The sequence below is a fragment of the Eupeodes corollae genome, chromosome 1 (assembly GCF_945859685.1).
Source record: "Eupeodes corollae chromosome 1, idEupCoro1.1, whole genome shotgun sequence".
In the NCBI taxonomy this organism is placed as follows: Eukaryota; Metazoa; Arthropoda; class Insecta; order Diptera; family Syrphidae; genus Eupeodes; species Eupeodes corollae.
Window position 1 is genome coordinate 124,520,071 of NC_079147.1, and position 26,768 is coordinate 124,546,838.

At 37.3% G+C, this 26,768-nt stretch overlaps 1 protein-coding gene across 3 annotated transcripts in view; it reads left to right on the forward strand.

The window, feature by feature from the left end:
* LOC129939471 (sialic acid synthase) overlaps nt 1-26,768 on the forward strand; it is a 92,069-nt gene that overhangs the window by 25,955 nt on the left and 39,346 nt on the right. The window contains exon 1 of one of the 3 annotated variants that reach the window (XM_056047497.1): nt 23,751-23,865. The exons of the other annotated variants lie outside the window; for them this stretch is intronic. The gene's annotated coding sequence lies outside the window, so the exon portion shown is untranslated. Of the gene's footprint in view, nt 1-23,750; nt 23,866-26,768 lie in introns of those variants that run through there. 3 annotated transcript variants of the gene reach the window in all.

Sequence of the window (26,768 nt, forward strand, 5' to 3'; positions counted from 1 at the left end):
TTTCATTTTCATTTGTAAGCCTAACAGCATACAAAATGAAAAAGTTTTGTGAGAAATCTGGCATCGTTACACTATTTTCTTAAACTCATGAACTTTCGTCGTAGTGTTGGTTTAAAATCGTTTTATGATTTCTGTTTTTCGCTATCGTTTCTAGGTTTTTATAACTTCGCTGGCTACTAGATTCTTAGCAATTTTCTATGTGCATTTGATATGAGTGAAAATAGTTTGAGAGCTCTGTTAAACTAATGTTAAAAACATAAATAGCATAACAAATTAAATAAACGTTGCATATACATAGGAGCAAATAATAAACTTAATTTATTTATTTTGGGTAGAATTATTTAAAATCTATACAAAATCTTAAGGATACTCTACACTCTCTCCAAGACTGTAGATCCTTTTTTTTAAGTTACGATTTTGATAAATTTAATTTCGAAAAAAAAATATTTAAAAAAATAAGAAAATACAAAAAAAAAGAGATAAGTGATCACAACAGGAATCGAACCATGATGGGCTGGAGATGGGTCCAGTGTCTTTACCCTTTTTTTTTTTTTAAATTCATTTTTATTAATTCATTCTTAAACCTATCTTAAAGCTAGACAAAAATTCATAAAACTAGCCTAATTATCCATAACTTACAACTAACTTAATGGTCCCATACGGACACTCTAAGCTAAACTATAACACTAATTACTAATGCCTTTCGGCCTTAAGATCTATTTTACTTCAATTTAAATTTTATTTGTTTTGTTTTTATTAGAAAATTTTGGAAAAAACTAATATCAAAAACCTTTTTTATTTATTATTACTTACAAACTACTTAAAATAAGGTCCTTAAATAAAACTTAAAACTAACTGAAACTACCTATTCTACCTATAAACTACTTAAAACTAGAACAACCACAGCAGCAAATCTAACGTTTTTTGTTTTTATATTTTACTGTCTTTTTTGTATGTTTTTTTTTTTTTTTATTCCATGTTATTTTTTTTTCCTTTGATTTTTTTTGTTTTTTTTTTTCTTTTTTTTTTGTGTTTTTTTTCTTTTTATTTTTTAATTTGTTTTTGTATTTTTTTTTGTGCCACCATGCCTATTCTACTTAAAACTAAACCCTAAAACTATAAAACAAGTATGTAAGCCGGCCAAGGCTTAAACCCCATCGCGACTACCCACTATCAAGTGCCGATTGAAGCCACCAAAACTGGTTCTCCTGCTTCACCCTATCAGTTCGGTCCCGTTCGGACACAGCCCTACTGAACCGAAGGAGCTCTGCTCCGCCTTGTGCCATGACGTCCCGATTGTACAGGAGTCGCCTATCCACGGTTCTTCGTCTGACGTGGTAGATTAACGGAACTGCCAATCTATCCTGTATCAGACCGCATCTGTCTAAAAAGAGGAATGCCTCTAGTGGAATGAAGCAACTCAAGCGTGCACTCTCAAAATACTCGTCGTTCGGATAGAACGCCCCGAAAATTAAATTGTTGGTCGAAGACATAGCTCTTGCAATGTGACCTCGAACGAGTTTTATCACGAAATTGTCAATTCTGTTGATTCGAGCCCCGTTGTATAGGACCTCGTTTGAATAGTAATGCACATAAGAAGATTCGGCTGTTCGATATAAGCCGGTACAGCGTCGTAAACACTGCCGCTCGAACACCCGAAACTTCTCCATCTGGGAAGGGGCAACGTTGAACCACACAGGACAACTATAAACGATCATTGGCCGTATGAGGGCCATGTAGCAAATTACCTTCACTCTGGGGTCAAGCCGACTGCTAAAAAACAGTCGTTTCGTCAGAGCGAAGGCTCCTCTGGCCCTGGTCAGAGCAGCATTTATAAGTCTGTAGAAATATAAATACTGATCTAACCAGATACCGCGGTACTTCACTACACTTTTGCTCGCCAATGGCTGCCCGTGAAGATCAACGATGACCATCTTGCGCCAATTCTTACACGTATTCCTCGTGGCCCTAGCCAACGGAGTCCGGAACAGAATTGTCTCTGACTTCTGGACATTTATTTTCAGTTTCCTGTCTTCGCAATATCGCTGAATCTTGTCGAAATCACGCTTCGGGCCGTTCTGTACGCAATTAGATCGTCGGCGTACGCAATTGCCTTTGTAAGACTACATATCAGATCGCTGGTGTAAATGCTGAAGAGAATCGGCGAATTCACCGCTCCCTGTTGAAGACCATTTTTAATTGAGAATGTTGTGGTAGAAGTTACATTGCCACTTTTGACAACAAACTTTCTACCGTTAAGCATATCATAAAGTATATACAACAATGGCTTGCTTATGCCAAGCCTGCTCTGTTTTCCAGGTCGTGGTTGGGCCGAATGCTAACATTCAGCTTGTACACTTGCTGGAAAGCAGCTCCCACCGCCTCCACTTTTTCCTTTGGATCTTCAATTATGTAAAAGTCATCGTCAAAGATGGCTTCCTCTGGATCTATTTGCGCTGTCCTGAGTACGTCTCTGTTCTCTTCATTTCTTTAAAGTTTAAGACACGGAAGGTCATTATCGTTTTTTTTCCTGAATATCTTGTTGATTTTGGGGAACATACTAGGGTCACTCGAATTAACTGACCGGATCTTGCGGTCCCAGTACTTGTTAATTGATAGCCTGTAGTTCTCCTTAATCAACAGATTGACATTTTTATTGACGATTTCAGTGTCCTAACCTCCAAGTCGCGTGGGTCTGTAAGTCATCTGTGCAAGTTTTTGAGTCTTGTCAGTAAGCCACTCTTGTGCCTACGTAGTGCGTCAATTGTCGCGTTTCTGTAAGCGTCCATTTGGTCCCGTTCTTTGTACTTTGGGATTGTCCGTTCCATCGTTCGTTTTATTGTTTCCTCCATCTGTTGTAAGTAATGGTCGATTTCTGTATTTGTCAGGTTTCTGTTGTTTGGTGGGGCTATGTCACTCGAACGAAGTTCTCTCGCTAGGGCATTGGTGAAACGAGGCCACCGCATCTGACTGTAATTGTAAAAATGCGTTGGAACGTATTCCTCCAACTCCACGCGTTCGTTCGATGGCTTTTCGGTAGCCAGCAGGTCGACGCCATATTCAACGCTGTAAAGATTCATCAAATTAATAAGATGATTACCTCTGGGATTACTATGTTGATTTCCCCAATCTTCATGTTTTGCATTCAAATCACCGGCCAAGATGAAATAGTTTTCTTCCAAGCTCAGTTTCAGTTCCCTAAAAAGAATCTCGAGTTCTGAAGCAAAGTAAGTAACCTGCGGAGCTTCAGCCGCATAAGCCGCAATCATATTATACATCCGCTTCCCTTGAGTGAGAGAGATGCATACAACGCAAACTTCTAGCGTCTTGAGCTTTCGTAATTCATTGTTGTATATGACTTTATAATTAATGCTTTTTCGTATAAAGAGAGTGACACCACCCCCTTGAGTGGAGTCGGGCCGGTTTCTTCTTACGATATTGTAATTTTTATGAGTCAATTTGTGTTTGTGGTTTAGCTTAGTTTCGCTAGCCATAAACACATCGGGACTGTAGTCTTTCAACAATTGGAACATATTGGCTCTTCGTTCAATCCTAATCAGTGAATTTACATTCACAGCTAGGACTTTAAGGCGCGTCTCCGGCAGCGCGCCCATTATGATCTAAATTGCGCCAGGCCAGGCAACAAAGAGTAGAGATGATCTACCCTTTTGCCTTGCTCCTTTATCTGACTTTGCAGTCCTGTTAGTTGACCTTGAATGCTCAACAACAAGGCTACAATGTCAGGCTGCACCTCTGGTGCCTTAGGCACAGGGGCCTTTGGGGCAACCGTTGGTGGAGCCTGTCTCGTATTTCCACTCCCTGACACCATTTGGGCGTAAGAGAATTTGGGATCCACAAATTTTTGTATTGGAGCCTGTCGAACTGTTCGACTTCTTTCGGCTTTTTGGCTGGCCTGTTTCTGTTTCATTTCCTGGACCTTAGGGAAACCCCTATAGTTAGCCGGGTGCCCTTGGTTTCCACAAAGGACACACTTGAGCAGGGTCAAATCCTCAACCCGCTCATTCCCCAGCTTGCATTCTCCTTCTTTGTGGGTTTCTCCGCACCTCACACAACGCAACTGCATATTGCAGTTGGCATTGGCATGGCCAAACCTCTGGCACTTCGTACATTTTAAAATGCCGTCGTGCCTTTTTAATGTATCCCAGCGTGCAGTTTGATAGTCGAGAGATGTGATTTTCTTCACACTATCGAAACTGCTTTGGGTCGATAATGTTACCAGGAACATTGGCAGCCTATAACCCTCTCGCCTTGACTTCCCCGTAGTGAACGGCTTGACCCCGATGAAATCGAGATCGTCCGTGGCTTTTTGACGGAGCTCAGCTAAGAGCTCCTCTGGTTCCGTGCAGGAACGTATGCCCTTCAGAAGGACCGTCTGGAATTTTTCGCTCTTAGGCGTGTAGCTGAAGAACTCAACGGTGGCCTGTTTGAGCACGCCTTTAAGTAAATTGTATTCGGCCAGTGAGAAGCACTGTACCGAATAACGCTTTTCGTTGTCATTCAAAATTTTTATTACAAATTTGCCCTTGGTGGCCGACTTACATACCTGTTTCAGGTCCTGCAGGTCAACCCGGTAGGTCCTAATTGGTGGCACCTTCTCTTTTTTGGGCTGTGGTTGCTGCTGGTGTTGCTGTTGTTGTTGCTGCTTCTGCTTCTGCTGCTGCTGTTTCTGCTGCTCCTGCTGCCTTAGTTGTAGCTGTTGTTGTTGCTGCTGTTTGGCCTTAGCCGAGGTCGATGGGGCATCAGCAATTGGGCCTGTCACTGCAGCTGGCTTCTTTTTATTTTGCTCCGCTCCTGTGTTTTTGGGAGCGGGCTTGGGTTGTGGCTGTTTTTGCTGCTGTGGTTGATGTTGCTGTTGTTTTTGTTGCTGATGTTTTTGGGCTGCCTCTTGCTTTCGGAGCGCCTCTTGCTTGTTCTTAAGTGCAGTGAGGAGGGGCCCTATTTCCTGCTTGAGCTTGTTGAGACTTTGCTCGAACTGGCTGATGGCTGCCTGTTTGGTTTGCAGGGCCTGCACCAGTTCGGTTTCATCTTGGAGGTCCGCCACTACCTCCAAAGCCTTCGTTTTCGGCGGGACTGGCTCTGGCTCCGATAGGATTAAATCCATATTCGGAGGCCTGAAGAGCCCCTCTCCACCTTCGGAAACGTATTCAGTTTTTTCAGACTCGGCGTAGTCTGAAAAATCGCTCTCGGTGGTAACTCCTCCTTTACCACTCTCCATTTCCTTCCGCATGTCCCGCCGCTTAGCAGAGTTGTTGCTAGTTGCTGCTGCTTCTATCCACTGTTCTGATGTCTGACCAGATGTTGTTGCTGTTGATTGTGGTACTGTTACTGTCACCACCGTAACATCGCCTGACGTGTTGGCAGAGGTATCTTTCGATACCCCCGCTTTCTTTTCCTTAACCATTTGCTTCTCTTCCTAATCGATGAAGTCAACAATTTCTCGATTATGAAAAAAAGCAATAATATTTTTCGTCGACTCCGCCCGGAGTCTGCAGACGTCACTTTTTTTTTTTTTTTTTTTTTTTTTTTAAATTCATTTTTATTAATTCATTCTTAAACCTATCTTAAAGCTAGACAAAAATTCATAAAACTAGCCTAATTATCCATAACTTACAACTAACTTAATGGTCCCATACGGACACTCTAAGTTAAACTATAACACTTAAAACTAATGCCTTTCGGCCCTAAGATCTATTTTACTTCATTTTAATTTTATTTATTTTGTATTTATTAGAAAATTATGAGAAAAAACTAATATCATGGTCCTTTTTTATTTTTACTTAAAAAACTACTTAAAATTAGGTCCTTAAATAAAACTTAAAGCTAACTTAAACTACCTATTCTACCTATAAACTACTTAAAACTAGAACAACCACAGCAGCAAATCTAACATTTTTTGTTTTAATATTTTACTGTCTTTTTTGTATGTTTTTTTTTTTTTTTTTTTATTCCATGTTATTTTTTTTTGTTTTATTTTTTTTGTTTTTTAAAATTTTTTTTTTTAATTTTTTAATTTTTTTTTTGTATTTTTTTTGTGCCACCATGCCTATTCTACTTAAAACTTAACCCTAAAACTATAAAACAAGTATGTAAGCCGGCCAAGGCTTAAACCCCATCCCGACCTACCCATTATCAAGTGCCGATTGAAGCCACCAAAACTGGTTCTCCTGCTTCACCCTATCAGTTCGGTCCCGTTCGGACACAGCCCTACTGAACCGAAGGAGCTCCGCTCCGCCTTGTGCCATGACGTCCCGACTGTACGGGAGTCGCCTATCCACGGTTCTTCGTCTGACGTGGTAGATTAACGGAACTGCCAATCTATCCTGTATCAGACCGCATCTGTCTAAAAAGAGGAATGCCTCTGGTGGAATGAACCCGCTCAAGCGTGCACTCTCAAAATACTCGTCGTTCGGATAGAACGCCCCGAAAATTAAATTGTTGGTCGAAGACATAGCTCTTGCAATGTGACCTCGAACGAGTTTTATCACGAAATTGTCAATTCTGTTGATTCGAGCCCCGTTGTATAGGACCTCGTTGGAATAGTAATGCACATAAGAAGATTCGGCTGTTCGATATAAGCCGGTACAGCGTCGTAAACACTGCCGCTCGAACACCCGGAACTTCTCCATCTGGGAAGGGGCAACGTTGAACCACACAGGACAACCATACACGATCATTGGCCGTATGAGGGCCATGTAGCAAATTACCTTCACTCTGGGGTCAAGCCGACTGCTAAAAAACAGCCGTTTCGTCAGAGCGAAGGCTCCTCTGGCCCTGGTCAGAGCAGCATTTATATGTCTGTCGAAATATAAATACTGATCTAACCAGATACCAAGGTACTTCACTACACTTTTGCTCGCTAATGGCTGCAAATGAAGATCAACGATGACCATCTTGCGCCAATTCTTACACGTATCCCTCGTGGCCCCAGCCAACGGAGTCCGGAACAGAATTGTCTCTGACTTCTGGACATTTATTTTCAGTTTCCAGTCGTCGCAATATCGCTGAATCTTGTCGAAATCACGCTGCAAGAGAATTCTAATAACCTCAACCTTTCGGGCCGTTCTGTACGCAATTAGATCGTCGGCGTACGCAATTGCCTTTGTAAGACTACCTATCAGATCGCTGGTGTAAATGCTGAAGAGAATCGGCGAATTCACCGCTCCCTGTTGAAGACCATTTTTAATTGAGAATGTTGTGGTAGAAGTTACATTGCCACTTTTGACAACAAACTTTCTACCGTTAAGCATATCATAAAGTATATACAACAATGGCTTGCTTATGCCAAGCCTGCTCAGTTTTAGGTAAAGACCCTCTAACCATACGGTGTCAAAGGCCTTTTCCAAATCAACCAGGACAGCACCTGTGCATTGTTGTTTTGATTTATTCCATTGGATATCAGAAACGAGTTTAGACGCAGCATGAATTGTGTCATGACCCGCCTTGAACCCGAACTGTTTATCCGGAATTATTTTGTTGTCCGCAGCCCACTTAGTCAGAGCCCTATTAATGATCTTTTCGAAAACTTTGCTGATGCTCGGAAGAAGACTTATCGACCGAAGATTTGACGGGTTGGAGTTGTCCTTTCCCTTTTTCGGGAGAGGATGAACCACAGCAGTCTTCCAATGCACTGGATAATATGCATTATTCAGTGCATTGTTGAAGAGTGTGGTGTAAATGTCAATTGCTTCCATCGGTAAATGTCTTAGTACAACGTTGGATATACCATCGACACCTGCTGACTTTTTGTTTTTTATTGAATTAAGGATGAGCTGAAGCTCAACCTTCGTCACTAACAAGGGACTTGGTCCCGTTTGTTCGGCGATTATGGCATTTGCCAAGGAATCGTCATTGAACCGCATGAATCCGCGGTTCTCAGATCGCCAATGTGTGATATCATTACGGAGGTAAAAGTGATTAAGTAGGGCTCTGTTTTCCAGGTCGTGGTTGGGGCGAATGCTAACATTCACCTTGTACACTTGCTGAAAAGCAGCTCCTACCGCCTCAACTTTTTCCTTCGGATCTTCAATTATATAAAAGTCATCGTCAAGGATGGCTTCTTCTGGATCTATTTGCGCTGTCATGAGTACGTCTCTGTTTTCTTCAGTTCTTTGGAGTTTCAGACTCGGAAGGTCATTGTCGTTCTTTTTTCTGAATATCTTGTTGATTTTAGGGAACATACTAGGGTCGCTCGAATTAACTGACCGGATCTTGCGGTCCCAGTACTTGTTAATTGATAGCATGTAGTTCTCCTTAATCAACAGATTGACATTTTTTATTGACGATTTCAGTGTCCTAACCTCCAAGTCGCGTGGGTCTGTAAGTCGTCTGTGCAAGTTTTTGAGTCTTGTCAGTAAGCCACTCTTGTGCCTACGTAGTGCGTCAATAGTCGCGTTTCTATAAGCGTCCATTTGGTCCCGTTCTTTGTACTTTGGAATTGTCCTTTCCATTGTTCGTTTTATTGTTTCGTCCATCTGTTGTAAATGTTGGTCAATTTCTGTATTTGTCAGGTTTCTGTTGTTTGGTGGGGCTATGTCACTCGAACGAAGTTCTCTCGCTAAGGCGTTGGTGAAACGAGGCCAACGCATCTTACTGTAATTGTAAGAGTGCGTTGCAACGTATTCCTCCAACTCCACGCGTTCGTTCGGAATCTGCATTACAGCAGCCAGTCCGCAGTGATCACTGTCGTACTCGACTGTCTGTAAGCAGTTTCGCGGGTGATTACCCACTTTGTCTGTTACTGTCAGTCTAGTGTCGTACAGCAAAAGATCCAGAAAGGAGCCGCTTCTTGGATACGATGGCCTTTCAGTAGCCAGCAGGTCGACGCCATATTCAACGCTGTAAAGATTCATCAAATTAAAAAGATGATTACCTCTGGGATTACTTTGTTGATTTCCCCAATCTTCATGTTTTGCATTCAAATCACCGGCCAAGATGAAATAGTTTTCTTCCAAGCTCAGTTTAAGTTCCCTAAAAACAATCTCGAGTTCTGATGCAAAGTAAGTGACCTGCGGAGCTCTAGCCGCATAAGCCGCAATCATATACATCCGCTTCCCTTGAGAGAGAGAGATGCATACAACGCAAACTTCTAGCGTCTTGAGCTTTCGCAATTCATTGTTGTATATGACCTTATAATTAATGCCTTTTCGTATAAAGAGAGCGACACCGCCCCCTTGAGTGGAGTCGGGCCGGTCTCTTCTTACGATATTGTAATTTTTATGAGTCAATTTGTGTTTGTGGTTTAGCTTAGTTTCGCTAGCCATAAACACATCGGGACTGTAGTCTTTCAACAATTGGAACATATTGGCTCTTCGTTCAATCCTAATCAGTGAATTTACATTCACAGCTAGGACTTTTAGGCGCGTCTCCGGCAGCGCGCCCATTATGGTCTAAATTGCGCCAGGCCAGGCAACAAAGAGTAGAGATTATCTACCCTTTTGCCTTGCTCCTTTATCTGACTTTGCAGTCCTGTTAGTTGACCTTGAATGCTCAACAACAAGGCTACAATGTCAGGCTGCACCTCTGGTGCCTTAGGTACAGTGGCCTTGGGGGCAACCGTTGGTGGAGCCTGTCTCGTATTCCCATTCCCTGACACCATTTGGGCGTAAGAGAATTTGGGATCCACGAATTTTTGTGTTGGATCCTGTCGAACTGCTCGACTTTTTTCGGCTTTTTGACTGGCCTGTTTTTGCTTCATTTGTTGGACCTTAGGGCAACCCCTATAGTTAGCCGGGTGCCCTTGGTTTCCACAAAGGACACACTTGAGCAGGGTCAAATCCTCAACCCGCTCATTCCCCAGCTTACATTCTCCTACTTTGTGGGTTTCTCCGCACCTGACACAACGCAACTGCATATTGCAGTTGGCATTGGCATGGCCAAACCTCTGGCAGTTAGTACATTGTAAAATGCCGTCGTGCCTTTTTAATGTATCCCAGCGTGCAGTTTGATAGTCGAGAGATGTGATTTTCTTCACACTATCAAAACTGCTTTGGGGCGATAATGTTACCAGGAACATTGGCAGCCTATAACCCCCTCGTCTTGAATTCACCGTAGTGAACGGCTTGACCCCGATGAAATCGAGATCGTCCGTGGCTTTTTGACGGAGCTCAGCTAAGAGCTCCTCTGGTTCCGTGCAGGAACTTATGCCCTTCAGAAGGACCGTCTGGAATTTTTCGCTCTTGGTCGTATAGCTGAAGAACTCAGCGGTGGCCTGTTTGAGCACTTCTTTAAGTAGTTTTTATTCGGCCAGTGAGAAGCACTGTACCGAATACCGCTTTTCTTTTTCATTCAGAATATTGATTAAAAATTTGCCCTTAGTGGCCGACTTACATACCTGTTTCAAGTCTTGCAGGTCAACCCGGTAGGTCCTAATTGGTGGCACCTTCTCCTTCTTGGGCTGTGGTTGTTTCTGGTGTTGCTGCAGTTGTTGCTGCTTCTGCTGCTGTTGTTTCTGCTGCTGCTGTTTCTGCTGCTGTTGTTGCTGCTGCATTGCCTTAGCTGAGGTCGATGGGCCCTCAACATTTGGGCCTGTGACTGCTGCTGGCTTCTTTTTATTTTGCTCCGCTCCTGTGTTTTTGGGAGCGGGCTTATGTTGTGGTTGTTTTTGCTGCTGTAGTTGTTGTTGCTGTTGTTTTTGCGCTGCCTCTTTTTTTTTTTAATGTTTTATTTTTCATTATTAAACATTATTATAATTTGACCTTGTAAATTCAATTCGTTCAAATTTCTTTCTATTTTTATCAAGTTTTAGTTTAGTGAAAATAATTTACAAAGCAACGAAATTCAATCCTGCGATGCTGTGCACACCATCAGGAGGAATTGAGCAACTACAAATTGAAACAAGCAACAATAAAAATACAACAAGTTAAAAATCAAGAATTTAATAATACCATTTGTGCGGTAAGGAATTTTTTCTTATATTACTTAATTTGAAAGAACGAATATTTGTTTAATTTGGTTATTTGTTACCTAAAATATTATTTATTAAATCCAAAATATTTCGCGAAAAGAAAACAAAAAAGAAAAAGCTTAAACCTAGAAAGGAAATAAAAAGTAAACCTACTTAACTAAACTTTAGATAATTTTCGTTGTTGATAAAAATTGCTCTTACAGACATAAAATAAATTTCGTATCTAAACATTTTGTTTCGGTATTCTGTTTTTAAAAACTTAAATTTTTTTGTATATTATTTGATTTTTTTTTGTTTCTAAAGAAAACAATTATTTTTTTTTTAATTTTGATTTAAAGATATACCCACTTCTTAGGTGAATTCATTGTAGTGTTAGTTATTTGTTTTTTTTTTTTTGAATAAAATTTTGTTTCTATAATATTTATCTTTTGAAAACAACAATATCTTTTCATTTGATTTGAAATTATGAGTTTAATTTTAATCCTTTTGGTTAAAGATACGTTTACGTTTCTATTTTTTTTCGGAAGTTTGAATGTTTGAGTGTAATATAGTTAAAGTTTTAATTTTCGATTTTTAAATTCAAGCTACAAACCATGGTAATGGTTTAGGTTTTTAGTTTCTGGGGGATGTAGCTCTGACGAGAATGAGCTATAGCGATGATGAAGACGATGCAATGAAAGCTTAAATATGGTTTACTGGTTTCTTTTGGGGTTACTATAAAAATAGAGGACATAGTAACCAGGATGTGTCGCATGGTTCTGCTCATAGAACATAGCCGTGTGATACTGGGGTGGGATATCCTCGGAGGGTAATATCATCTTAACTCTCCTCACTCTATCAAGGACAACAAATAGTGTCATTACTACACCAAGACAATTATCAGCTTCGCGAATATTTTTGTACGATTTTTAACGGCATGATATAACGTAACGGCCGCCCAATTTCTAAACCAAAAGAACCCCGACAATCCGACGATCTAACCTTTGGCCATGCAAGCATGCCGCGGTAAGGAAATTGGGCACAAATACACTTTACTGCCAGTACAGTTTTGGAGTCCCTGTAAGCTCCAATGCTTACTGGTAGTGTACGGAGTGTATGGTTATTGGGGTTTGAAGTTTTTGTTCTCATCCCTAACTCGACAACATCTGCGAGGTACGTTACAATTTTAGGTATGTGTTCATTAAAGAAATTTCTGCTTCAGCTAACCTTCATCAACTTTTTAGAGAAAAAAATATAGCAGCCTATTATTTCATAGCATATTTAATTGTTAACATTGTAAAATGTCTAGAAATGTTCATATGGTACAAAATTCGTAATTTTTTGCGTAAGCATAAAAGACAACATTATTTAGTCAAGAGGTATACATTTTGGAGCGTTCACCGATTTTTTTTTTCTATTGGGTGTTCGGTTTCCCCATATTGGAATAAAAAAAGTAACTTAAATATATTTATTGGCCTCATTTAGTTGGAATTGTGTGTAACCATATTGTCTTTTTCTATTCCTTAAAGTATTAGTTAAAGTAATAGTAAGTATACATAAAGCAACTTATTTCTTAAACATGGTTCCCTCAAATTTTATTCCAAAATCTAACTACAAACAAAATTCTTACTCTAACATAGTCCCTCAAATAGAAATTTTCAGGAATATTTCTGCAACAAGCAAAACTAAAATTTGGTATTGCAATTATCGAACTGCTTAAATGATGCAAATACTATTTTAATTGAGAAATCTGAACTAACTAAAGTTGGCAATGGAGCTTCACCAGTATGCTTCTCGAAGGATTGTCTGTACAAAAAAAAATACGGAGACACCCGCCTATTGTTTCCACCTGAATTCTAACGTCACCAGACAAATGTTGGCAAATAAATTAAGTAAACAAATACAGCACTAATAAATCATTAAATGTGTATTTGGTCAATATTATTATATTTAATATACACTTACAACATTTATTTGGATTGAAATTAAAAAGCTTTTCAAATCTTCCAATTTAAGACCATGTCAGCACTTTAGATTCTGTTGATTAGAATTGTTTGGTTTTTGAACGAAGGCCATGAAACATTCAAAATGAAGCATTTAGATGAGCCTGAATACTTTTTCTCACATTTAGTCCTCAGTAGCTTATAGGCAAACCGAAATGTACACCTTTAAGTTCTATCATGAATCTATAAAATCTGTGTTTGTATCTACTTTACTACGGATATATTTACATACCTTATTGTTACAAAACAAAACAAAAATTAATCAGAGTTAATAATACAAATAAAAATTGCACAATTTATGAAATGAAGGATATAAGAGTCGGAATATAATTATAAAAATTTCACATGTGCCACTTTTAATTACATTGATAAGAACCTAAATTTTATATTTTTTTAAAGAAAATAGTTAAGATCGTTACCTTCATTTAAAAAAAAGGAAATTAATTTCATTCACAATTAACATAGCAAAACAAACGATTGACCAGAAATGCTGTGCACAACATTGGAGAGTCGCTGGTAAGTGAATTTTATTTATTTTAATTTCTGTTAATAGTATATAAATTATTGAAACGAGGTTGAATTCCTTTTAAAAAAAAATATATTTATTTATTTTTAATTGCTTATAACTAGTTCACACGATATTAGACTTAAGACTGACTCTGAACAAAATGTTTGGAAATGAAGTAAGCTATCTAAGATGACAAAAGTGCAAGATTGCATTTCCCATTTCCCACAGTTTACTTGCGCGCGTGCAGGATGTATCGGATGACCGTAGCTTTCGTGGGAACGTTTGTTGCTGTTGTTAACTCCTCCCTGCTTAAATCTGGACGCCCTCCTCCAGTAATTAAAAATATGGAGCATCATAGATCTTCTTGATGCTGGGACTTCTCAGCTGACTTAGCGTAGGTATGACCATTGGCTTGAAAGTTGTAGGGGCTATAGAGACCTCAGATGGTACTTCTCGATGGGTTTCTTCATGTTTGATAGTGACTTTTGTTTTTTCTCTTCTCATAAAAAACATTAGCCCTATGATTCCTATGATGATCATAACAGTGCCGTAAGAGATGGACTGATGAATAAGGTGGTTTACTTCGAGCTTCTCAATGTGTTCTCTGTTTTTGATATGAAGTTCTCGCATCATTTCCAATGAAAGGACTTCATTGATTTCCTTCTCGTATGGTTGTGGTTGAATGATCGCAGGTAGGACACGTACTGATGATATCTCCTCAGAGCGATAGGTCTGGTCCTTGATTCCAATCGTTGCATTATGGAATTAACCGAGGAAACTTCCGCTTAGGGGACGTTCGACTCCGTTTACTGTAATTGTGTCTTCAAATTGGTTGAGGAAAATGAAACCTTCTTCGATTATCTCGATGCTAGGGATGTGTTCAGCGGTCGTGACGGAGCAGGATGAGTTGACGCTCCTTAGCAAGTTGGGAATGCAATCTGAGTTTTTTATTTCTATAACATTTTCTGAGTTGCAAACAGACAATTTGTTCAGAGTTTTACATGGTTTTTTAATACTATAAAATCTGTTTTCACATATTAATACTTTACAATCATTCTCGTTTGGTAACTTTATTACTTTATTATTCCTTTAAATCGGTTTAAGAGAAAGTTTTTCACAAAGATTTAAATCTGTAAGTGGGATGTTAACTACATAAATAAGTGTTGAATTGTTTGTAAAAATTTTGACATTTCAAAACTCTAGTGCTTCTTCCACAGTATTAAAAGGAAACTTTTCTTTATTAAGTGCCTTTATGGCGATATTTATTTCTTCGGTTGATAAAATAATTGAATTTAGAATTTGTTCCTTCGCCCAATGAATGGCGTATTTAATGTTAACAAGCTCTTCTTTAATGATTTTAATTTTATATTTAAGGGTTACAAGTAATTCGTTATCTAGATATTTATTTTCTCGTATTTCTTTTAGGATTTTGTTAGTGACTATAGTTATATTATTAATTCTTTTGTTGTACAATGCGTTAATGACAATTTGGTTTTCATTGTTTTCAATTAAATTATTCGCTTTATTTTTAATAAGGACGAGATCGTCATGGTCGGGGCTGCCAGCGAGCCACTTCCATGCTGATCCTATGAAATTTAAAGACCTTTTGTTTCTTTTGGGTTTAATGTAGGTTAGTATGTTTTTTATCTGTGTTAGTTCAAATTGAAGGAGAGGAAAAAGGATATGGGACTTGATGTTCATTGAAAGGAGGGTGGCGTTAGCTTGATCTATGAATTTATCATATTTGTCCAGATCAATTGTATGGATGATCTTAAAATTTCCATTCTGAATTTTTGCTTATCCATTATTTATGGCCACAATTTGGGAGTTTGAGTAGTCCAGTATTTGTACCTCGGCACAGGCTAATACAAAGGGAATCCTGAAATTTTGTGAAAATTAGTTTCTAATATTACTCTTGTGGACAATTTTCCCTGACTCGGTAAGTACAGTAGTGTTCCTGTCTTCTTTGATTTTCTCTGATTTGTAGCGTACTCTTAATTTGGAACCTATTCTTTTGTTGTGTGTAACAAAAATTTCTTCTCCTACTTGGTACGTTTTAGGGGGTTTCCGCGTTTTGTTATGAGTTTGTAAATCCTTTAGTTGTTTTTCTTTAATCCTCTCAATGTTACTTTTTCTTCCCTTTTCGTATAATTCCGGGGAAACTCTTTGCTCGCGGCCAAAAAATACTTCTATAGGTTTTTTTCCCGTGGTGGAATGGATGGTCGAATTATATTCATATACTGTTCTTTTAAGTAGATCTCGGAATTCAGTAATCTGGAATTCGGAACTCACACATCGCATGATTTCCGATAAGGTAGAATGGAATCTCTCTATTTGCCCATTAACCTCGCTTTTGTATGGCGGGGTCTGGTAAACTGTTATGTTGAGTTCTTCCATCATAGCCTTAAGGGATATTGAATTTAAGGATTTCTCATTGTCGATGACGACGTGTTCGGGGATACCGAAATGAAAGGTTGTATCCCATAAAGGCTGGCGGATGTCTTCTTCGAGAATTTGTCTATAGAAGTAAGGACTAAAAATGTTTGTGTGGAAAAAATGTCGAGGTGAATTATATAACGTGGATAGGAAGGCAGAGGAGTTTCATTTATATAGATCTTGTTAGGGTGTCGCTCATATTTGTTTTCTTTACAGATCGTACAGCGCTTAAGGGAGTTTTGGATTTTCGAGTTCATCCTTGGGAAGTAATATTTTTCTACGATTTGAGTCCTGTTTTCGCACGCATTCCTATGAGCTCTTCGGTGGTTCTTAAGGAATATTTCTACTTGCTCTGTCTCATCGGGAACGTCTATTACTTCTGACTGAGTGAAACGAATTTTATAGTTAAGAAAATGAAGTGGATAAAGTTTTTGGATAATGGCCATAGTTGACTCATCCGTCTTCAGACCGTTAATAACCTTGGGATTCAGATACCGCTTAAAAACCAATTATCATTTCTTTGGTGTAGCTAGGTTCCGTTAAAATATGACGATTGTAACCAGGGAAAGGTTTCTTCAGTTGATAACTAGTTCCTTGGCCAATTGACAATACTAATTGGTTACTGAAAGCATTAATGGGGACTTCAACTGATGGGATGAGGTAATGTGACGAGCTTTCACCACTATGCAGACTTGCCGTCATTGAATTTACTTCAGTTCGCGGAGGTCTCGAAAGGCTATCTGCTAAAACATTCGCCCTTCCAGGTTTGTACTGGAGTTCATAATTGTACTCTTCAAGCTTTGCCTTCCATCTTTTCATTTTCGTGTTTGAATTTTTGTTACTGAGCGCAAAGGTGAGAGGCTGGTGATCAGTGAAGATTTTTACCTTTTTTGATCCGTATAAGAAGTTCCGAAGGGAGCCAAGTTCCCATAGCATTTCCTTTTCGTTGGTGGCGTAGAACTCTTCGGTCTTATTCAGTGATCTTGAAAGGTAAGTAATTGGTCTATCGTCTTGCGACAGAACTGCACCAATAGCATACTCAGATGCGTCGGTGGTTAGTTGGAATTCTTTTGAAAAGTTTGGGTAGGCAAGCATAATTTTATTGGAAATAAGGATACGAAACTAACTTATACTCGAAGTATAAGTTAGTTTCGTATCGCGATCGGCAAAGATATTTGTGCATTTGTGAAAAATTTGAGTTAATCGATCGACTTGATTTTGCGATAAATGAGAAATTTTAGTATTTAATATTGTGTTAACTGCCTGAGAGGATTGTTGCTTCAGGGTAATTTTAATATTATTGTTAATTACAAAGAAGTTGTCCTTAGTATGAATGACAGTGTTCAATTCCTTTAAACTGTCATTTCCAAGGATTCCGTCAAATGTTTTTAAATTGGGGAGAATGTAAAATTTGATTTTGGGGATATCTGGGCCGAAAATTTCTAGTTCTGCATGATGAGTTATTTTGGTATTACCATTACTGGAGTATGCAAAGAATATGGTTTTATTAGGTATGGGATTCCGTATGTAACATGATTGTGTGTAGTTTTTCTTTGATCCGGTGTCTAGTAAGAATCTACATACTTTTCCGCTCTTCGATTTGAATTCAAAATACGGGAGCGAAGAGCTATCTAGTCTAAAAAATGAACCTCTTCTGGTTGAGTTTGCTCCACTTGTTCGTCATTTTGGAGATCGGCATATTCATCCAAGTCGTCGTCGTATTCCTCAGGGTAAACGGGGCCTTCATAGTCTTCGTATGATTGCTGCTCATTGATCTCGTTAGACTCCCCGATATTTGGGTCGTCCTCTAAGGTAGTATGGTAGAGTCTTTGAAATTTGTGTGGAGTGTGGACTTGTTGAGAGTTAGGCCTTTTATGGGCTGGGTTTTGATATTTTGGTCTATTTTGATAGTTGACCTTTTGCGATTGGACGGAACCATCGACTGACATTGGTTGGGGCTTTGGTTGTGGTTTCGGAGGGAGATTTTTAGGATAATAGGAATGCCGGTTGTATGGATTGGTTTGGTTATGTTGGAAGGGATAGGAATTTTTTTGGTAAGGAACATTCTGTCGGTTCATTGGTTGTTGTGGTTGGGAGTAAGGTCTTGGTTGGAGATTATAGTAAAGTTCGGGTATAAACCTATTTCCAGAAGCTGGTGTGCTGCTAGAAAGGATTTGTCGATGAGGTGGTAGTGAAGGGGGTGTTTGAAGAACAGATCTTTTAAATGTGTTTTGGTTATTCATTGCATAATTTGTCCTTAAGTTCACATTGTCTAATTTGAGACAGAGGTGTAGTGCCTGAGGGAGGTCGTAAGGTTCTCTTATGCTAAGAAGCCGAAGAAGATCTCCAGTAGACCACGTATGAAGGTGTCTAATGCCTTATCTCTGTACGCACTAGTCATAGTAGTAAGTGATTCCGCACTTAGTTCCATGGACGCTAATTTGTTCAGTATCAGAGAAAGGTGTTGGTAAACTTGCTGGTAGAAATCAGGGATGGTTTGGTTTCCTTGAACCAAAACCATCATCTGGTACTCGAGAGTACCAAGGTCCCTCTTGTCTGCATAATGCAGCATGAGGCATTTGGAAATCCTACTCCAGTTTAACGGAGTGTTATATGATTCTAGGACGATGTCCGCTTGGCCGACAATTTTATTTCGTATAACGCTAAGGATGCCGAAATATTTCGGAGAACCCCGAACAGTCTCGTAGATTGTTAAAATCCTGTCTACGCTTTTTTTTCCAGGAGCTAAATTCTCCAGGTTCTCCTGAGAATTGACGTAGACATTTCACCACATCTGGGATTTTTTCTAATCCCTGTAGATTCCTAGCTTGACCGATATCAATAGGTTGGTCTAAGTATTCGGTTTCCCTAGAAGGGGTTCCCATTTGGGAGAAAGCTTTCGCAACTACCTGGTTAATATAATCAGTTAAATCTTGTGATCCTGCAGAGTTTCGAGGTGGTGGAGGAGGTACTAAACTTGCATTACTTGGTTGATCTTGGTTGACCATTTTGCTGTTCGAATGTTGTTTCAAAATCCTTTACTGATTGGAATTCAATAATAATAATGCTTACACTTTTAGGAAAAGGGATTAGGTTAAGGTTTTTGTGAGTCTTATGTCTTGTCTTCGAAAGTGGATGTTTACAAAAATAATTTTCAATATAAAAGTTTTTTTTTTTATTTTTCGATATAAAAAATTTCAAATGCTTACAAGAATTATAATTTCCATAAGAATTTTTTAAAAATTCTTTTAGAAAAATATTTTCATTTTTTTTTCCTTTGGGTACTGTGCCGGCCGAGAGTATAATTCGTTTTTTTCCAGCGGAGATTCCTGGTTTCCGCGGTGACTCGGGATACTCTTCCTTGTTATTTCCACGTAATTTTTGTCACGCACTTTCTACAGTCGCGTATTAGGAAAATGTTTCTATTTATAAATAGTTAGTTTTTTTTGAATATTTCAGCGCACTTTTCTACAGTCGCGTATTACGAAAATGTTTTATATTTGTAAGTAGTTAATTCACGTTCGATTATTGTAGCGCACTTTTCTACAGTCGCGTATTACGAAAATGTTTTATATTTATAAGTAGCTAGTTCACGTTCGATTGTTAAATTTACTTTTTAGCAAAATACCCGTCCCTGCTCGGGCGCCAATTATTGAAACAAGTTTGAATTCCTTTTAAAAAAAATATCTTTATTTATTTTAAATTGCTTTTAACTAGTTCACACGACATTAGACTTAAGACTGACTCTGAACAAAATGTTTGGAAATGAAGTAAGCTATCTAAGGTGACAAAAGTGCAAGATTGCATTTCCCATTTCACACAGTTTACTTGCGCGCATGCAGGATGTATCGGATGACCGTAGCTTTCGTGGGAACGTTTGTTGCTGTTGTTAACTTATATTTAGATACAATAATGTACTTAATTGACGCTCGTATGCTTGCACAATCTAGACTGTAGCAATATATCTCTATACTCGGCCTGGCAAAAATCCTTGTTTCTAGCCCTCCCAGTAGGTGCCGGGCGGTAATGATCACCACAGTTGTCTTGCACGTTGTCAAGATGAAGATCAGCTAAGGTCAAATTGAATTGCTGAAGTTTCCTACTCCTTAATAGTAGCAAGCATTAGCAATGCAATTTGACCAAAGATACAGGTTCCCTAATTTCAGTGGTGGTGTGAGCGTCTTACATAATCCGTGCAGAAGAATGAAAGGCTGGGGGGCAAACCAGTCGCTAACGAGCTCATTCGGATGCCTTGGGAGGGTCCGTCTTATCTTCTGCCTTACCCCGGTATATCGGCTCTGCCGGGGCTGACCTCTTTTTTCCGACCTACTCGTGGGGCCAACATTCAAAAACTTTTACAAAATGGACGAACTAGGCATGAGAAACGTAAAACCATCCACAGACTTGGAGGATGAACTCTTGGCCTCCAGCCAGGAGACCTTGAAGGGGAGCTCATTTAGTGCTGGTAGTCCCAGCACTTGTGAGCAACCCAAAACCACAGGAAGTATAGGCAGTGCTATTTATAGCACTCCTAGAATACACAGGGACTCTTCCCATAATGAACCATCACCTCCGGAGGAGGTTTGCAAAATCATAACCGAGGCAAACCTTCTGATCAGAGGCGACGCAAATACTCGGCATACCCTTTGGGGAAGTTCTGGGGTCAACGAACGAGGTGATTTACTTTTTGATTTTATTATTGAAAATAATATGACCATTTGTAACAAGGCAATACTCCCATTTTTGTCTTTCCGAGTTCGGAAAATTATGGATGTGCTTGATGTTACTTAAGTAAACAATTTCGAGTCGAAAACTATCCACCTTATAGTAATCCCAAAAGAACTGACAGGAAGAAATTCAGTAAAATTGCTTATTGGAGTGAAGGAGGTAGCCTATGCGTATGATTTGGTGTTATTGGTGTCAGGAAAGTACAACTCTGTGATTAGTGAAGTCACGGAATCAGCTTTGAAGCAAGTAAGCAGCTGGCTCACGAGTTGTGGACTATGAATTAACCAAAGTAAAACTGAAATGTTGCTCTTTACCACCAAAACTAAAGTACCGACCTTCACGCTACCTAGACTCAGCGGTAAAATCCTATCATTGTCTTTCAGTGCAAAATATTTGGCAGTTATAATCAACCCTGTGTTGCCTGCAGCAAAACTTTCGGCAAAAAGTGGGTACTTTAGTCGAAGATGATTTTATGGACGTAAATAGCCGTAGTACATCCAATCTTAACATATGGGTAGGTTGTGTGGTGGCCTGCTCTTAGCAGAGCCTATAATATTGATAAGGTAAAGAAGGTTCAGAGAACAGCTTGCGTGGGCACCACAGGGCCCATGCCCCATGCGTACTTACCCAACGGACGCCTTAAACGTTATTTTGGATCTTCTACCAATCGACCTTTTTAGTAAATACATAGTTTCCTGCAGTGATTTTAGAATGAAGTAATAAAACAGCTGGTTGTCAAAACCTTTTAGTCACAGCAACACATCGAAATTGATTCCCTCAGATATTATCTCGGTAGACACTGACTGCTGCACTCCTATTTTGAGCCTTAGTAAGGGTTTTTAGGATATTTTCCCATCCGGAGAAGATTGGAAGGATGACATCATGTCGATAGGTTTCGACACAACCATCTTAAAGATGGAGTGCGGAGTTGGTTCTGGGATCTTTTCTGAGTCCCTTAATGTAGCAAAATCCTTTAGGCTTCCTGACTTTGCTAGCGTTTTTCAAGCTGAACTGCTGGCAATAAGGGAGGCATGTAAGATACTAAACAAAGCCCAAACCAAAACCGAAATGCGGCTATCTTTACAGACAGTCAGTATTATGTTTCCAGTGTGACGTTGTGGGGTACACTCATGTTCGGGAGCTTTTTTCATTTTAAAAATAGTTAAAAATCATTTTTAATAAGTTTTATAATAACTTATCAAACTAAAATGTCGTTCGTAATTTGTAGAAAAAAGGTCGATAGAGCTGAGCTTAACATAAAATGCAGTAGCTGCAATAAATATTTCCATGGAAAATGTGCAAAAATTACAGCAAATGTTATTGAATTTATGAAAAATTCTAAGAAAAGTTGGAGATGCCCTAGTTGTACGGCTGAGAGGAGAGGATCTATTTCTGGTGTCACTCCAGTTAAATACTCTTCAACTACACCGTTAACCAAACACACACCGCCTACACCATCTTCGATTGCATCCGACTCTCTTCCAAGTAAAGACACAACTGCTGCCACCGTTGCTAAAACTACCACCACTGTCACCACCCTTTCTACCACGGCTGCCACCTTCTCCAAATCATCCTGCATTGATGCTTCTGATTCTACTGCTACCATCATCGTCACCGCAGCCATATTATCCGCCCCCGTCACCACCACCACTTTTTCTACCACTACCTACAACACTGGTATAAGCAACAACATTCAACCGATCGATGCACTACCTGTCGCTGTTACCCTGGACATGGTTTATGCTGAAATTGTGCAACTAAAGAACTACCACAAAGCAAAAATTGATGAAATGGTTGCCAAAATTAAGGAAAATGAAACAAAAATTGTCACACTGGAACAAAGTTTAGACTAAATAGAACAACAACTTCTATCTAACAGCATTGAAGTATATAATGTTCCAATTATAAACAAAGACACACCACACATCGATCTTGCAGTTGGTATTATTCTTAAACGTATCCGACAAAGACAGTGATAATTATTTGTTTCTTATGGCTTCTAATGGTATAAAGAGAATTATTAATGAACCAACTCGCGTAACTAAATCTTCAAGTACTTGCATTGACCACATTTTTACTCGTTTTAAAGTCAGCAATAAATCCAAATTTTTTGGAAGTGTTCTTGACCTAAATATTACTGATCATAAATCGATCATTTTATTTAATGAGATACAAAATAATCTGAATTCTTCTTCAGTAACACAAAGAAAAGAGCATTATACCACCGATTACATATTATTGCGGAATATTTTGAGCATGAATTTTGGGATCAGGTTTATTCGGAAACGGACCCATCAACTTCGTTTGCTATTTTTATCACAATCTTGCAAAAACATATACTCGTAGAGTCATGTACTTCTGTGTCGATACAAAATTCTAATAAAAACAAATTTCTAAAGCCTTGGATGAATAAGAGTCTCCTTAAGCAGATTAAAAAAAAAAAAAACACAATTAGTATTAAGCTAAAAAAACATCCAAATAATGTAAAGCTAAAAACGTATTACCTCACACTTTGTAAAGCTGTTAGTACAAATGTTGAATTGGCTCGCGAAAAGTATTATTGTAACTTATTTGAAAAATCAAAAGGCAATATAAAAGATGAATGGAAGGCTGTTGACAGCATTTTAGGTAAAACAAAAAAGCCAAACGTAATAGAAAGTATTGTAGCTAATAATGTTCCTCTAACTGATGTTAACTGTATATCAAATAAATTTAATAAATATTTTACTGAAATATTGAAGCCATCTAGTAATACCGGTGATGATTGTGATTGTTATAATCAACATTTGCGTTTAATTCTATAACCTCTTTTGAAACCTACAAAATAATTCTAACTTTAATAAATACAAATTCTGGCACTTCAGATGGAATATCTAGTAACGTACTTAAAAAAATTGCATTCTATGTTTCAGATGTTTTGAGTTACATATTTAACTTAAGTGTTAAACAGGGCTGTTTTCCTGAAAAATTTAAATGCGCTGAGGTTATTCCCCTCTTTAAAAAGGGAGATAAGAAAAATATGATTAACTACCGACTTATTTCTATTCTTCCTACTTTTTCAAAATTTTTTTAAAAACTTATGATTAATAGAATTACTTCTTTCCTGAATAAAAATAAGTTTTTTATTGAAAATCAATTTGGTTTTCGTTCAGGAAAATCAACCGAAGATGCAATTCTTAGGCTATGCAGTCAGCTTTATGGCAGTTTGAATAACAATAAATCAACAATGGCTCTCTTCATTGATATGACAAAAGCTTTTGATATGGTTGACCACGATTTACTTTTAGGTAAGTTGTATTTATAATGCAGGATTTAGGGGAGTAATTTTTTAGTGGTTAAAATCATACTTAAGGGTATGTCTCCCGCAGAAGCGAACTCAGAACTCATGTAAATGTATTTGAATGTATTAGTCAAAGATCGTTACTCTCTTCATTATCAAATTCAAAATTTGAATTTCCAATTACTCTATATTTGCCTCTTGATCTTTTTTGTCTCTCAGAGCGAGGGATATATTTCCGCACAAGCAGCCAATCAAAGAAATAAGAAATAGAACAACGTTGCATGATAAACCGGTTTTTTTTTGTATGGCTAGTTAGGTAGATTTGTTGTTGTCGTTTGCATATGGTTCGAATTTTATAAAGCAAGTGGGTATTTTGCTATCGAAGGAGATGTTTTTTTCTCGAATTTCTTTTTTTGGTCGACATTTTCTAATTATTGAAAATACCTATTTTATTTTAATATTTTTTAACTTCCCATTGGAAGTTATTGTAATGGGTCCGATTTGTCAAATTGAAAATTTTGACATTTCTCGAGGTTTCAAGGTCAATAGAGATGAAATAAAAGAAAAGATGTCTGTGCGTGCGTGTGTACGTACGTTCGTACGTCCGTACGTTCGCGACGTTTTTTTCGTCTTCCATAGCTCAAGAACCAGAAGAGATATCGACTTCAAATAAATTTTGTTATACAGATAATATGGCAGAAAGATGCAGAAAGGGCTCTCAAGAAAATTGCTTGGGTGGTTTTTTTACCATAGCAGTTTGAAAAAAAGGTGAAAATTTTGGTTAACCCTCAATATCTTACGAACCCAAAACGCTAGAGACTTGAATTAAATTTTATATAGTATATTGTAACGTGATATCAACCAAGTATATTTTTTGAAAAAAATCCATTTAACGGTTTTTTTTATAAATAAAAAAAAACTGAAAAAAAATGTGTCACCTACCAAATTTTACGACTAAAATATGATTTTATCTCCAAAACAATTTTGTGCAACGAAGAATAATGTTTTTGACATCTGATAAAATTTTGAGAAAAATCGAATTGACAGTTTTTTTTTATAAAAAATAAAAAACTAAAAAAATGAATAAAAGTTGGTAAAAATTGATTTTCGACTCAAATATCTTTTCAAAACTTTGAGATATTGGCTTTAATTTACTTTTATCTTTCAAAAAATATTGTTGTCAACATTTAATAAAATTTTGAACAAAATCGAATTGACAATTTGTTTACAAAAAATTAAAAACCGAAAAAAAATTAACAAAAGTTGGTAAAAATTGAATATCGATTCAAATGTCTTTTCAAAACCTTGAAAGTTAGACTTCAAACTTATTTTATCTTATAAGAAATATTGTTTTCAATATTCAGTAAAATTTTGAACATAATCAAATCGATTATTTTTGTACAAAAAATTAAAAACTTAAAAAAAATTTAACAAAAGTTGGTAAAAATTGATTTTCACCTCAAATCTCTTTTTAAAAATTTGAAATATTGGCTTTAAACTAATTTTATCTTATATGAAATATTGTTTTCAACATTTGATAGAAATTTGAAGAAAATCTCATTGACAGTTTTTTTACAAAAAATAAAACTCTAAAAAAAACTATACTATATATATTATAATAACTTCCTATGGGAAGTTATAGTACGCAAAAAAAATCAAGAAAAAAAAATATATGACAGCGAATTCACGATACCTACAATACCTCTTTACCCTTTTTTATACCTACACTATAATGTGCAACCACAAAACTTGCCGAAAGTTAACCCAAAAATCAAATTCTGCGTATACGATTGACTACGTAACACCCAAATCACGAGTCCATGACCTTACATCATAACACATACTAGAAATAAAAAAATATTTCTAAGAAAAGTCTTTTTTTTGTTGTATTTTCTGTTATTGTATACCGCAAGCAAAACAAAGAATACAAAAACTAAATGAGACCAACAACAAAAAAAAATCTGAGAGAGGATGGGCGGGCGAAACTCTTTTGCAAGGAATTCTCTTCTTGAGCGCTGAGATGCAGTGGCATTCTTGGGAACTGGAAACTTCATTGTGTGCGTTTACAAAGAAATTTGTTGTTAAAAAATGCAAAATAGACCTCTTTTATAAAAATTAAATTAAATAAACAGTAGACTCAAGAACTTTTTACTTTTTAAATAAAATAAACAAAATGCAAAAAAAAAATAAAAAAAATATGTTGCAATTATATAAGCTCCCAATCCCTCACAATTGCACCACAAATGTTGTTATATTGAAATGCATTTTTAATTATGTTGCGACAAATATTTTTTTTTTTCAAAATCGATAGTAAGAGTAATATATATGGTCCTTTTTTTAAGAAAAAAAAATTAAAACTAAAAAAAAAAAAATCAGCTCGCCCCATGAATTCGCAAAAAATATTGGAAAAAAAAGAATGCATTTTGGATTTTTTGTCTAAAAAAGTTACTATAACTATTTAAAAAAAAAAAAAATTAAAAGCAAATATCTGAACATATATTTAGAATGTGAAAAAAAGTTAAATTGACTTAGCTAGCTGTTATACTTTGGAAGTTTTATCAAATATTGCACCTATGCCACAATGCAAATTTGCCCTATTTTTCATAGTTTTCTACAATTTTTCTTGGAATAAATAAATAAATTGAAAAAAAAAGAAAATCGATACTATTTATAAAAATTTATTGTTTTTTGGAAAAAAATATAAAAAAAATAAAAAATTATATTTTACACACTGCCCCATTGATTTTCGCAAGTACCTACCTGAATTTAATGATTTTTTAGTGATTCTAGTGCTGTTAAGGAACAAACAATTTTTTTAAATTTTTTATTCCTTTATACATATTTAGCCCAATATATTTTCAATCAAAACCCGTTTATTTCGTTTAAATATTTAAAAAAATATGAACGCTA